A 12,823-nucleotide genomic window follows, 5' to 3' on the forward strand; every position below is an offset into this window, starting at 1 on the left:
CTGCGTTTGTCATGCTGAGCCCTGCGTTGGTCAGCGCAGCTCAGGAGCAGCACACTGGAGTCTGCAGTGAGTTGCCGCCAGAACGTGGCAAACGAGGTCAGCGTCCAGGACGTGAACCAGGAAACCTCAGCAGACAGTGGACACACTCGGCCCTGCCAGAGGGCCCGCCCTGGGAAGTGCTGAGTCATTGTGCTGCAGATGGAGAGTCCTTAGGCTTGGATTTCACTGCAGGGAAGGTTTGGATAACAGTCCTTTGGAAGGAGTGGTCTGGGCGAAATGACCAGCTGCGCTGGACCTGGGAAGCAGAGACTGGGCTGTCAAGTGTCTAGTAGCCACGAAGAGGTGGGTCCTCAGAAAGGTCCTGTTTTGATGCAGATTTTGCACAGCCTGGTGGAGCACCCCTCAATCCCAGCAGTTCTCAACGGGTGGGGTGGGGTGGGTGGTGATTTTGTCTCCCAGGACACATTTGGCAATTAACTCTGTTATCCAGTCTCCTCGAAGGACCCAGAAAGGAGCACAGCATCTTCTCGGCCAGGTTTTCTCTTCTCCCTTCTCGGTTCCTGACTCCCCTGTTTGAATGTGGGATGTTTGAAGTGTCACGGGTCAGAAAGAAGCTTCAAAACCTTGTAAAAAGGGATCAATGGAGGGTGATGGGGGTGCAAGCGTGGGGGCGAGGTTCCCCATGGGACATTTTTTCTTCTTTGACCCCTTCCTTCCATCCCTTTCTTTCCTCAAGCAATGACTGAGGGTCTACTGTGTAGACACTTGTGGGGCACAGAGAATTCCTGATATCCAGAACCTAACACGCTGATCTCTGTCACCACCTCCTAACATAGGGTTCCACTGGTTTTGCAGGAACAAAACTAACAAGAGTCCGCGGGAGACCATTTCTTGGACCTGGCTTCACCCTCTCAGGAGGTTTCTGTTAGGCAATAAATGCTATTTGTCTGGAACAAAAGTGGGGGTACTGACACTGTCGAACTTTTGTGGAGCTTTGTGCTCCCAGAAAGTTGCAACAGTTAAGAAATCCCCCACCCTTTTGTGTCCCAGGAGGGGCTACCCACCGAGGACCACCCCACCTGGCGTACTGCAATGTCGGTCTCCGTCTTTCCTCTTGGCTCCTGTCAGATTTGTAGGTAACTCTTATTTACCTGCTTCTACAAAAGCTTCTGCCTGCTTCTAGGTGACTCTCATTACCTGCGTCCCCTTCCTTTTCTCTGAGATGTTCCTCATTAATGAACATTCTCCTTGTTGCAACAGCTTGAATGCGGTAAAACCCAATCTTTAATTGTCTGGTACATCTTGTCCATCTCTTTTCTCTTTCCTCTCATTTCTATAGTTGAGATGTCTCCATTTCTTTCCCTCTCTGAGCCTCAGTTTCCTGATCTGTAAAGAACTGTACTTTCACCTCTGAGAAGTATGAGGATTGAATGAGATAATGCCTGAGAAAGAAGCACGCTAAGCCGACGGTAAGAGCTCAGTATTACTCAGCTTCCTTAAAGGAAACCATCCCAGCGCCATAGGTGGTGGAGTGGGGACAGGTTAAAGAGGATAAGTCAGTGTGACCTGGCCTCTGCAAATGGGAAAACAAGTGTGAAGTAACAGTGCTGGGCAGGGGCGCTGGTACATATGGGCCCAAACTGGAGCACTGACGAAAGCCGGAAGCAGGCTTCCTCCCCTCTCGGAAGCAGGTATGCTGCTCCATTGGGATTTGCATGTAGGGCGAGCCCGTTGCCTGTCAACACTGAGATGGTAAGAAAAGTGATTTCCCTTCACAACCCAGGGGCAAGGAGCTTCTCGTGTGGCAGCCCCTCCTACCTCGGAGTAGCTGGGGGGTGGGTGGCCTACAGTGGGTTTCCTAAGTGTTTGCGGGGAGCTCCTGGTGACTCTGTCTGGCAGGTAAGAGTGCCAGGTGTCATGGTGGTGTTCACATCGCAGGCCAGAAGAACTCAGGTCTGGGGACAGGTGAAGCATGAAATTGCTGACAGCGCTACATGAGGTTTCCATAATTCTCCCAGCTCCTTGTTGGGTCCCCTCCAGGTGACCTGGCTGGGACTGACAGCTTCTGAACACACGTCAAGATTTCTGGAAAGGAGAAGAGCTGAGGAAACTGAACATTATATGGACGTTTATGAGAGAGAACAAAGTCACCGCTTGACAATTCAATTGGGAACTCAAATTGCAGCAGTTAGCACACAGGGAGTACCAGTTTTAGATACACAAATGCAAAGTAATCAGAAAAACATTAGCTCCTGAAAAGTGATCACCGTGGTGTTTTGCATTAAGCTGTAATCAGCCTGAATGTACAACGAGCAAATTCTTAAGACCTGGAGATTTTAACCTCCCAGGAAGAGACTGCGTTTGGCGACCTTGACAGAGTGTGGGTCGTTTATTTGCAGCTTTTTCTCACTCACCACTCGACAGTCCTTAGTGACGTTTAGTGTTTTCATGGTTCCAGCTCTTTCCTCCCTACCATCACCTTTCAAATGGAATTTTCACCCCATCACGGCTGAATTATCCACTAAGCACAACAGGCACAGTAGTTAGGGCCCAAAAACTTTTTAGTTTCTTTTCAAATCAGAGTAAACGGACTTTTAGGTCAAAGAAAATGTTTTAATATACAGTATTAATACACTCATCATTATATAAATGCATAAAATACCACTTAAAATTTCTTTTATGGAGGAAGGGGCCCACGGATGTCACAGGGCAGCCCTGAGTTCTTGGCTTTGTCATTTGTAAGTGCTCTTACACCCTCAGGGACACAGACACTAACGGCTCACACTTGTCCTGTGATAAAGCTGGAGCAAAGCTCAACACCAAGGTCCCAGACCACCTGCTCTCGTTCGAGCCCACCTTCCTCCTGCCAGCAGCACCTTGCACCTGCAGGTTTCAGAGGGTTTCGTAGGGGAGGGCTACTGCCAGCAGCCGCCACGCCAAAGCTTTCGGAAGCTGGCCACTTCCAGTGGCAGTGACACTCAGAAATCCTGACTTGGGTATTACGGGGAGACCAGAATTATGACTACACTGACGATTGTTCAAAGCCAAAATCAAGGGACACAGTCTGATGTGGGAATTTCTTCCCCATTTTCATGAATTTAAATTTAAACATTTATGTAATAGAAACCCTGAAAGACAGTCATATAATTGACTAATGACCTTTATGACAATAAAATGGTGTGAAAAGAATTACTCACAATGCCAAGTAGAGCCCAGCTTCTAATCCGGTATTTGAATATTTATCAGCCCTGTGGCCCAGAAGGTCCAGGATTCAGGCACACAGTAGGTGTCATGAGAACAGTGCCCGAGGTCGTAGGAGAGCTAGGTTTCTCTCCCCTCACCTGGCCCAATCACACTGACGACCACTTGGAGCTGCTACTCTGCCATACCCTTTTTGTAAGTTGTATCTGAGTAAAGAAAACCCCTGCGAAGTGGGCATTAAAATGTTCATTTTGCAGACCAGAAGAATTGGGTAACTTGCAACGATACAGGCTAGAAGTGTTACAGCAAATTCTAATTCTGCTCAGTCTGACCAGAAAGGCCTTGGATTTCTGATGTTTACGAGTAGCTGCAAATCATTCAGAATTCTGAATGGAAATGAGTTTTCCAGGGGGAGGAGGCGGGGGGTCTTGATGGTGTCTCCCACGCTGGCCCCTAACCCCTAACAGAGGGGCCACACAAAGCCCTCCCCACCATAAATGGCTCCCCAGGTCCACCCCCTGCTCCAGAGGCTGCTCACACAGCTCAATGCTGGCCTCAAGCACCCTTTCCAGGCCTCTCTCTTTAGCTTCTGGATCCAGCCTAAACCCCACCCCTGCCCAGACCGTCTTCCGCAAGGACCCCAGCCCACCCTGGCCTTTCCCGTCTCCAACTCCTTGCTGTATTTCTGGAAGTGGAGGAGTGTACGCTTTGTACTTTGCAGGAAGAAGCACCGACTTCACGTCCTGGCGGTTTCAGTTCTCAGAGATCCCAATGAACGGTGAAGGAAGGTGTAAGCTGTTCCGACTGTCATGCCCCCGCCATTTGGACACCCTGATCTGCAGTGAGCTGTCCATCCCCGAGGGCGCCTGCGGATACTGCCCACCAGCTGACACCCCAGCGCACCCAGAAACAACGCTGTTCCTCTCAGAGACCTTTTACCTAGCTATAAAAGATAAAGAAGTCATAAAGCGTACGCTATCGCCCACCATGTGTCCTCAAGGGCTCACCCTCCTAAACTTTGCTAGTCATTTCATAAACATTTTCTTCTATTCTGTAACTCTAAGGCCCACATGGCCTGGAGACTGTGACCTGAAGAGTCCAAAGCTCATTACTGCCTCTGGCTGTGCTTTCTCCGTTTATTCCCTAATCGGATTAATTTTGTCCTTAGACTTTCTTGAAGAAGGACTCACCGTAAGTATTCTTTGAGTTCTAGCATGTTCATAAGAGATTTTCCTGCTGTCTTTGCATTTGAACAAATTTTGTCAGGGTGTAAAATTCTTAGGTCATATCTTTTCTCAAGGACTTCAGAGGCATTTTTCACGGAGCTGTTTTGTTTTGTTTAGTTTTATTTGGTTCTACTCCTTGGCCCGTTTTACTCACTTACTCTGCTTACCAGTTAGCTTGTTTCCTTCTCTGTTTACGTGATTCAAGTTTTTTGTCTAGTTCCCAAAGGATTCATTTTCTTTGAAGTCTTGTAATTTTGTCAGATTATGTCTGCTGTTTTTTTAATCAGTGGAGCCAAAATTTCTTTAATTATTGTAAAGTTTTATTTAACCTTATCTCTAAATAATATTTTTGTCCCTTTATTTGAATTATCTCTTTTTGGGTCACTAATTATGTGTGTCATATATAAAAAGACATATATATATATATACATATATATATTTACAAATATATACATATATTATATATACATATATCTAAATACACAAATATATATGTATATTTTCCCTCTTCTAATCCTAAATATTTATTTATTTTGATTTTGTTTTTAAAATTTTCATTCCATTTGTTTGTTGGTTCTCTGTCTCGCTTTTCACGTCCTTGCTATGTTTTCAACAGGGTTTCTTTATATTTGTGGCCTTTTCAATTTGTTCTTTTTGTGCTAGTTTTTACTTTTTTTTTTCTTTTGGCCAGCTCCTATTTTACCCACTTCTGTTGTCTTGCCATGTCTTCTCTGAACTTTTAGCTCTGTTCTAATGACTTGGTTTTACGGAGGTGACTCCTTCATTGTCATGATTTTCTAATTGTAATATCGTCAAATATTCCGTCTGCTCTATCACAATGGTTTTCTTGTTCATGTGTTTCCAACTGCTTTTGTCTCTCCTAGTGTTTTTATCTTTTTTCCCCCCTTATAATTCCTTTATGGTCATGTACTTATTCTTTTAAATTAATAATCATTGAATTAGTTGGGGCCTGTCTGGACCAGCTATTTGCAGGAGATTTGTGTCTGGGAGGGTCCAGAGCTCTTTCCCGGTGCCTGGGGTCTTGCTTCTCATAGCATCGTGTCCCCCGAGTGCCTCCCTCCAGCCCTCGTTTCTCCCCAGGCAGACGAGGTTGGCACAGCAGCATATTCCCAAATTTGGGGCTCTGTCTTTCCTCCTGCCATCCTGACAGGCTGCTTCTCACAAACATGGCCTCTCTGTGCGATTCCTCATTGAGTCCCACTGTGCCAGCTTCTCAAGGTTTGGGACCAAAAAGGGTCTATGGAAACCCCTACTGCTAGGCTCTGCTCTGCCCCTAGTGGTGTGTCCCTACTTTAGGAACTCTTTATCACCAGCTTTGCCTGAACTCTAAAGCCATGGGCACCCTCTCTCGGCCCTTTGTGCACCCCTGTGAGACCTTCACTAGAGTTTGGCAACTTTCCTCTATGTTACAGGTGTCTACTAATTTCATCAGAGGCAGCAATTCTCTTTCTTCTTTGCTCTTTCAAGGTTTCGTAAGGAGAGAGGGGTGCACCATCAACCCGGAAGTGTGTTCTTCATTGCATGCACTATGTTTGGCCTCCAGAAGTCTGGGTCCTAACCAGACCCTGGGGTGGCCCCCAATAACCTGCCTCTGGTATTCACACCTGTGTCATCCCCTTCTGAGTGTGAGCAGCACCTGTGACTTGCTTCCTACCAAAAGAACGTGGTAAAGGTGATGGGATATTATTTCCAAGATTATGTGACATAGCGTTGTAAACTGTCACGCTAGGAGACCCCTGCTGTGTTTGCTAAAGCCAGGGGCCATGTGTAGAGACCCATGTGTCAAAGAACTGAGGGTGGCTTTTGGCAAAAAAACCACCTGGGAACTGAGCGCAGTCTCAGGTCAACAGCTGCCAAGAAACCGAGAGCGTTCGTCCAATAGCCCAGAAGGGCCAAAATCCTGCCAACGAGCACGTGAGCCTGGAAGTGGGTCTCTCCCCAGTCAAGCTTTGAGATGAGACCATGGCCCTGGCAGACACCTCAACTGCAACCTTGCCAGGGACCCAGCCAATCTGTATCCAGATTTTTGACCACAGAAACTGAGAGATAATACATGTGTATTGTTTTAGCTGTTAAGTTTGCAGTGATGTTGTCACACAGCAACACACTACGAATAGACCACGTCAGGGCTATGCTGAAAACAGACCACGGCCAGCAGTTCTGTGGGTGCTGGAAGGGCACCGCCCTGTCTGCCCACGTCGGGCTTGGAGCTGAGCGTTGAAGAACATCGGCTTTGCAATCAAGTGGACGTGTGTTCTGCTTCCAGGCCCAGCATGGGTTACATGGTTCTCAGGATAGTAAGGAGCTGCATGGCCTGGATGAACTGCTCAATTCATCTCAGCCTCAAATTCCTCACTTTTAGAACAGAGTGTCAGCTGGACTCAACGATGTCGGGTTGAGAAGGAGGCATAAATGAGATTAACAAAATAAAACGCTTTACAGGGTCCCTGAGAGAGGAAGTGCTTAGTGAGCGTGTCTCCTGGTCCCGCAGGTGCTCTGAGGTGCTGGCTTCTGGTGGCAGACCTGCTGGCAGATTCCAGGCTCTGGCTTTGTCCTCAGGGAATGCCGCTGTCACTGGACTGGGAGTCGGAAGTCCTGCTTTCATCCTCTCTGTGCCACTGGTGAACTGGCTCACATTGATTGGTAAGTCATTCCATCCCTCTGAGCCCATTTCCTCATCTGAAATTGACAGTGCTTGTGTCGTCAGGGTCCAGGGAATGGGTGTACATAAAATGCTCTGTGAGCAGTAACAGCACATAGATAAGAGAGTCATTACTGTTAATAACAATATTATATAAGATGCTAATTCAAATCTTGGAAGGGTTCTTCAGAATGAAGACCCACGGCATCCACGGCAGAGGCAGGACAGGAGCTAGCCTGCCCACGCAGGAGGGGTGGCCCAGACAGGGCCCAGTGGTTGAAAGCCTGGGGTCCAGAGCTCGACTGCCTGAGTGACACTCCCGCTCTGCTGCTGAGGGCCTGTGAGGCCCGGGAAGCTCTTCCCCTCTCTGTGTGAATCGCCTCAGCTGCAGGACAGAGTAGGTCACCTCAGCTCACAGGCTTGTCCCAGCTCCCAGGGTCACATGTGATGGCGCATTCCAGCACCATGAATTCTAACCCTGGGAAGCACTTGCACGTAGTAATTGCTCAGCAAATCCCGGCTGCCATCCCCATTCTCAGACCACTTTGTGGGAAGAAGCACAAGATGTAAGCGAGCCTCGGTGACCATCGCGTTGCCTTCGTTTCTGCATTTTTGGTGGGGGAATGAGGTTCGGTTTTTGTTCTAAGTCAGCCATCTGGCACTTCCTGTTTGTCTCCTTATAAGGATTCCACAAAAACTGGTTAAGAAGAGGACTGATTTTGACCAAATCAAATATAATAAAGGTCATCAGGAAACTGCTTAAATTCAATCTGTGATGTAATCTGCTCTCTTAAAGGAAATGATGACCAGTAAAGCATTGGGATGGGGGAGAAGTTACAAAAATAAATGTTTGCTGCAGCAAAAAATAAAATAAATAAATAAATAAATAAATAAATAAATAAATAAATACAAGTTCATTGTCTTAGGACAAAATGGCATAAATGGCCTAACTGTCCCCAAATACATGAACTCATGCCCTTGATGGGAAGTAACCAAGCAGCAGGGTATCTTACTGCACTGAAAACAAATACCCTTCAGAAGATAATTTCCTCAGTCTCTTCAGAGGCTCTGGAATCTGCGATTAGATTCAGAACTCAATTTTGAGTGACGTAAGGAAATAAAACCTTTATAATTTTTCTCTCGAAATTATGGACGAGCGAAGGCTGAACACCCCCTTTAAAATAATTTATTATTAGAACATCTCAGGCTGGATAACATGTTTAGAAACTAATAATTTTTCGATAAATGTAACTTATCATGTTGATTTAAAAAAGGCTTTTCTTTGATGAATTACCATTTTGTCTTTCGGTTTTCACGTAATTACAGTCAGGTCAATTTACAAGTAGAATAGAAGAATAGAATACTACGCACCTACTGGGCTATCTCATTGAATTCTACAAGTTGTGTGTGATTTTCCTTATTTACATGTGAGGAAACTGAGGCACAGATAGGTTATCGAGAGCCCTGGTTGTTGAGGAATCTAAACTCAGCTTTACTCAAATTCTAAGCTGTTGTTCTTTCTACCAGAGAGCCAGCCACCTACTAGGAAAGGACTTTTAGTGACACCCCATGGCCACATGACACAAATGAGAAAACCAAGCCTGTCAGAGGCCCAGGGAGCTGTGCCGGGCTCTGCTGTCGGCTGCTGAGGACGGGCATGCTCAGTGGCCGAGCCTGGGCTGTCCTTTCCCTGCCTCGCTCTGTATTGTGAGTGTAGGTCACTGATTCACTCTCTTTGACCCGTAGTTTTCTTCCCTACAAAACTTCCCTTTATGAGAATAAACGTCATCATAAAGACACGCTGAGGGTTCAAGGACTCATGATGCACAGAATGCCCAGTGCAGTGCCTGACGCAGGCTGAGTGGTCAGTTAGAGGGCACTGTTTTCAGTCACACTAGTGACACCAAGGAAATGCAGCCTAGCCCCCTGAGCTCTGCTAAAGGACTTGGTCCTGTTCTCCGGACACACCACCCTTCTGACCGGTGTGGCACTTCCTCCTACCTGCTTACTGCTTTAAGCATTCACTGAGGCCCATCGGCCTGGCTTTCCGTAGAGCAGATGTGCACAGAGGACGTATTTACACAGAGCTGCCAGACTGTGTGCGCATACAAATACAGCATCTGTCACTCACTTCCCGGGCCTCTGGAGGAATTTGTAGTGGTGCTTTTGCTCTTCCCGGACCCCTGGGACCCCACCCTCCTGGCCCCTCTGATGAATCAGTCCTGACAGGTCCAGGTTCGTTACCCATTCCCTGGGCTCTCTGGAAACCCTGCTAACCTGCCTGCATCCCCGCCGCCCAGGCCCTCCCCTCTCTGGCAGCTGCTGCTCCCATGGCTTCCTGATCATATCACAGTAGCTCTTAATTGCCCACGGCTCCCTTGTCTTTCTTTTTCTCTGTGAGTTAAGCTCAGCGTGTGGATACTTTTGTGCTAATCGTTTATTTAATACGCCTCCATGTGTCTGTGGACTTACATCTGTGCCGTTCTTTCCTTCTCTATGAGAAAGCCCTCATTATTCTCCTAGTCCCTCCTGTGGTTTTTTTCTATCCTTATCTTCCTCTGCAAGCTCTTACTGACACAGCAGATTCTTACCTCGTTCCCTTCGGGTCCCTAAGTACAAATGGTGGTTTAACCCCTTGATATCAGATGCTTTATTTATAAAGCCATATAGGTCTTTTCTATTCTTTTCATGCTTCTGCTTCCCTCCCTCTGACATTAATTTAAAAAGAATTCCCTTGTTCGTTCCCGAGTGAATGCCTTAAAGGACAGTCAGGGACAGAAGGAGAGTACATGGAGGCTGCTTGTCATTGAATTTAATGCTCAGTATCTACATCTGTCCTCTACCTGCCATCTACGGCTATTCAATACCTGTCATCTACATTAATTCTCGACCTATGCCATCTCTGTCTACATCTAGGTCTATATCTACAACCACACCTACAGGACACTTGGGTTGCTGTGGGATATGGCAGCCTGGGAGTAAACTGCAGGAACGGTGAGTGTTCAGAAATCGCATGCAGGCACCCACGTCCATGGCCACATAGTGGGTCCCTAACTCCCCACTGGTGGCAGGAGCGAAAGCATCTCATCCCTACTCCAGTCCTCACCACGTTGCCATAGTGCCCATAAGCCCTCTGGGATTTCAGAACACGGTAGAGATAAGGTGTCCTGAAATGCCCTGTCCACCTCTGCCCAGAAAGTTCTGCTGGCCATGGAAGACCCACTTTCATTTCAAGTCTCTCCTCTCCGGGAAATCCTCCCTGGTAGTGTCTGAGCACCACAAGGGCACTCGTGATTTGACGTGGCTGTTGGCATTGGATCGGATGGGTTGTAGCTCACTGTGTGCTCTTGTGTGTTGTGCTTCTTTGCCTGCCAAAGTGTCTGATATGTGCAGCTTTTAACTCCTAAAACATGCTACACTTTACTTAAAGGCAGGGCCACAAATGCTGAGGCATCCTTCACCCTTTCATTTTAATCTCTTACTAGATGCTTCCTTGTGCATCAGAACACCTTGGGACCTGGATTAAAAAGATTTCTGGGCCTTTTTCCCAGCCCAGCTGAATCAGCAACTGGGGGGTGGGGGTGGGGGGCGGCCAGAACTCTGGATTTAAATGAACTCTCAGGAGCTTGAGATGTCAGTCAAATGTTGCTAGCAACTACTATTGGACATGCCTTGAAAAACAGCTTTGAGTTTCTCTTCCTTCCTATTTGCACTATCCTCTCACTAAGCCAGGCCCCTGTCACCCCCCACACACACACACACACACATACACGCACACACTTTTTACTCTTTGAACACCTAACAGACATATATAAACACTTAATACGTGCCAGACACTGTGGTGGGTATGGAGAGAAATAAACCATGACCTGTGCCCTTGAGGACTTGACAACGTGAGAAGGAAGACAGGCCACACACTTAACGAAAGCTCAAGGCTACGAACAAAAATGTTGCTCAAGAACTAGCTCGCTTCCAGCTTGTGCCTGAAACCCAGGGATTATAGCTTAGGCGCTACTTGTCCATCCTGTCCCAGGAATTGCAGGCTGGACCTTCATTTGTATTCAATTTCAGAGGTGGGGGAAATGCCTTCAATCAAAAAGAAAGCCAAGGAAGAACATCAACATTGGACATTTCCCACCGTGCCCGCGCTTCCTCCACGACTCAGACCCAAGCACCTCCACCTTCCACCTTCTCTCCCAGAATAAACACCAACCAGCCTGGCTTGGGGTGTGGTGCGCAGTAGGCAACTATGAGTGCTCAGGGACTGGCCAAGGCTGCTCAGCTGGATGCACGGCCAGGGAGGAAAACTGTCCTCGTGTCCACTCAGGACCAGGCTTGGGGTAGATGCTCCAAACACACGTCCCCTGGCCTCGGGGATATATTCCTGGTACAGTGACATGACTGCTTCAGAACAACCCGCTGATAAATGAAGGTTGGCAATTTTTACTGACCCCTTCCGCGTTCTTACTTCTCGAAACAGAGCCTGTCATTTCAGAATATCTAACGCTTGAAAACAGCTTATTGTGGTGGTACCATGGCAACAACAACAAAAAAGCTTTCCCTCATTTGTACCAAACAGGAATCAGAGGTGGCTGAAGAGCAAATAGAAACAGTCTGCAGTTCCGTATGGGAAGACATTTAAAGAAATTGGCAGGAGGAATTCCTGCCCCTGCAAACTGACTGACTTGGTGTCTCTCCTCTGTCACCGGTACTTGGGAGCCCGTAGGGGCAGGAGGCTGGATTCGGATGGCTGGCTTCTCTGAGTCATCGTTCCCCCACTGGCCCATCACATGGGCATTCTTGGTGGGTGACGCGGTGGATATTTATGCGAATACCTTGGCTAGGGGTAAGATTTTGGTCGGACAAGTGCCTCCATGTCTCTGGGTCACTCTAAGTTATCACTTCGGCAGGTGGCAGCCTCCTTTGCAATATGAGAGGTTTAGATTAGATCAGTGTTTTCCAAACCTGGTTGTACATTAGAATTGCCTGGGGAGCATGTTAAAAAAAAAAAGAGAGAGAGAGATTCCAGAGACCAATCCAGACCCACTGATTCAAAATCTTCTGAGGGAGGGGCCCAGGAAGCTGCTTTTCCCCACTCCCTGCTGGTGTCAATGCAGGCAGGCCTCTCCCTGACACAGAACCAGGGGCCCAGACGCTCCCCGAGGCCCTGTAGCTTTGCATTCTGTGGGTTCAGGATCCCACGGCCAGGCTGAACCCACTTACCCTGGCCCTGCTGCTAACGACCTCACAACCACCAAAGAAGAACCACTCACACACAGAGCCTCCCCAACCCTTGCTTTGGTGACTCCTTTGGGCGTTGGGGAGCCTCAGAGTTTGGCCGACTGACCCTCAGCGAATGAGCTCTTTGCTGCAGCCACACGTACAGCTGCTCGTCAGCCCTGCCGTCCGACTGCTGAGGAATGGCGACTCGTTCCAGAATCACACACAGCCTGCCTCTGGGAAGCCCGTACGCTCCTTCTTGGGCCCTGCACACACCCTCACACAGGACTGAACTCGTGCGCCCTCGCTGTCTATCCAGTTGAAGGAGTTAGAATCTGCAGAGTGGATAAAGACCAGAATGGTACTGACCCGGGAAATCTGAGACGAGCCATCAGACAAGGGCTTAGCAGCATCTTTCCGTCTATACATCAGCCAGTCCAGTGTTTCATGCTGAGTAAAGCAATCTCCTCGTCATCCAGGCAAGTGAGAGAGAACAGTCAGCTGATTTCCTATC

General features: G+C 47.8%; 3 long non-coding RNA genes across 4 annotated transcripts in view; 1 reads left to right on the forward strand and 2 right to left on the reverse strand.

The window, feature by feature from the left end:
- LOC141569343 (uncharacterized) overlaps positions 1 to 12,823 on the reverse strand; it is a 117,477-nt gene that overhangs the window by 48,748 nt on the left and 55,906 nt on the right. The window lies entirely within an intron of this gene.
- The window catches only part of LOC109455648 (uncharacterized), a 50,232-nt gene that overhangs the window by 30,848 nt on the left and 6,561 nt on the right, over positions 1 to 12,823 (reverse strand). The gene's annotated exons all lie outside the window — the stretch shown is intronic.
- LOC141569345 (uncharacterized) lies at positions 208 to 10,086 on the forward strand. The gene is made up of 3 exons (XR_012492882.1): positions 208 to 342; positions 6,940 to 7,091; positions 10,006 to 10,086. It is a non-coding gene; the product is annotated as an uncharacterized LOC141569345 (long non-coding RNA).

Source organism: Rhinolophus sinicus, linkage group LG17, assembly GCF_036562045.2.
Source record: "Rhinolophus sinicus isolate RSC01 linkage group LG17, ASM3656204v1, whole genome shotgun sequence".
Taxonomy (NCBI): Eukaryota; Metazoa; Chordata; class Mammalia; order Chiroptera; family Rhinolophidae; genus Rhinolophus; species Rhinolophus sinicus.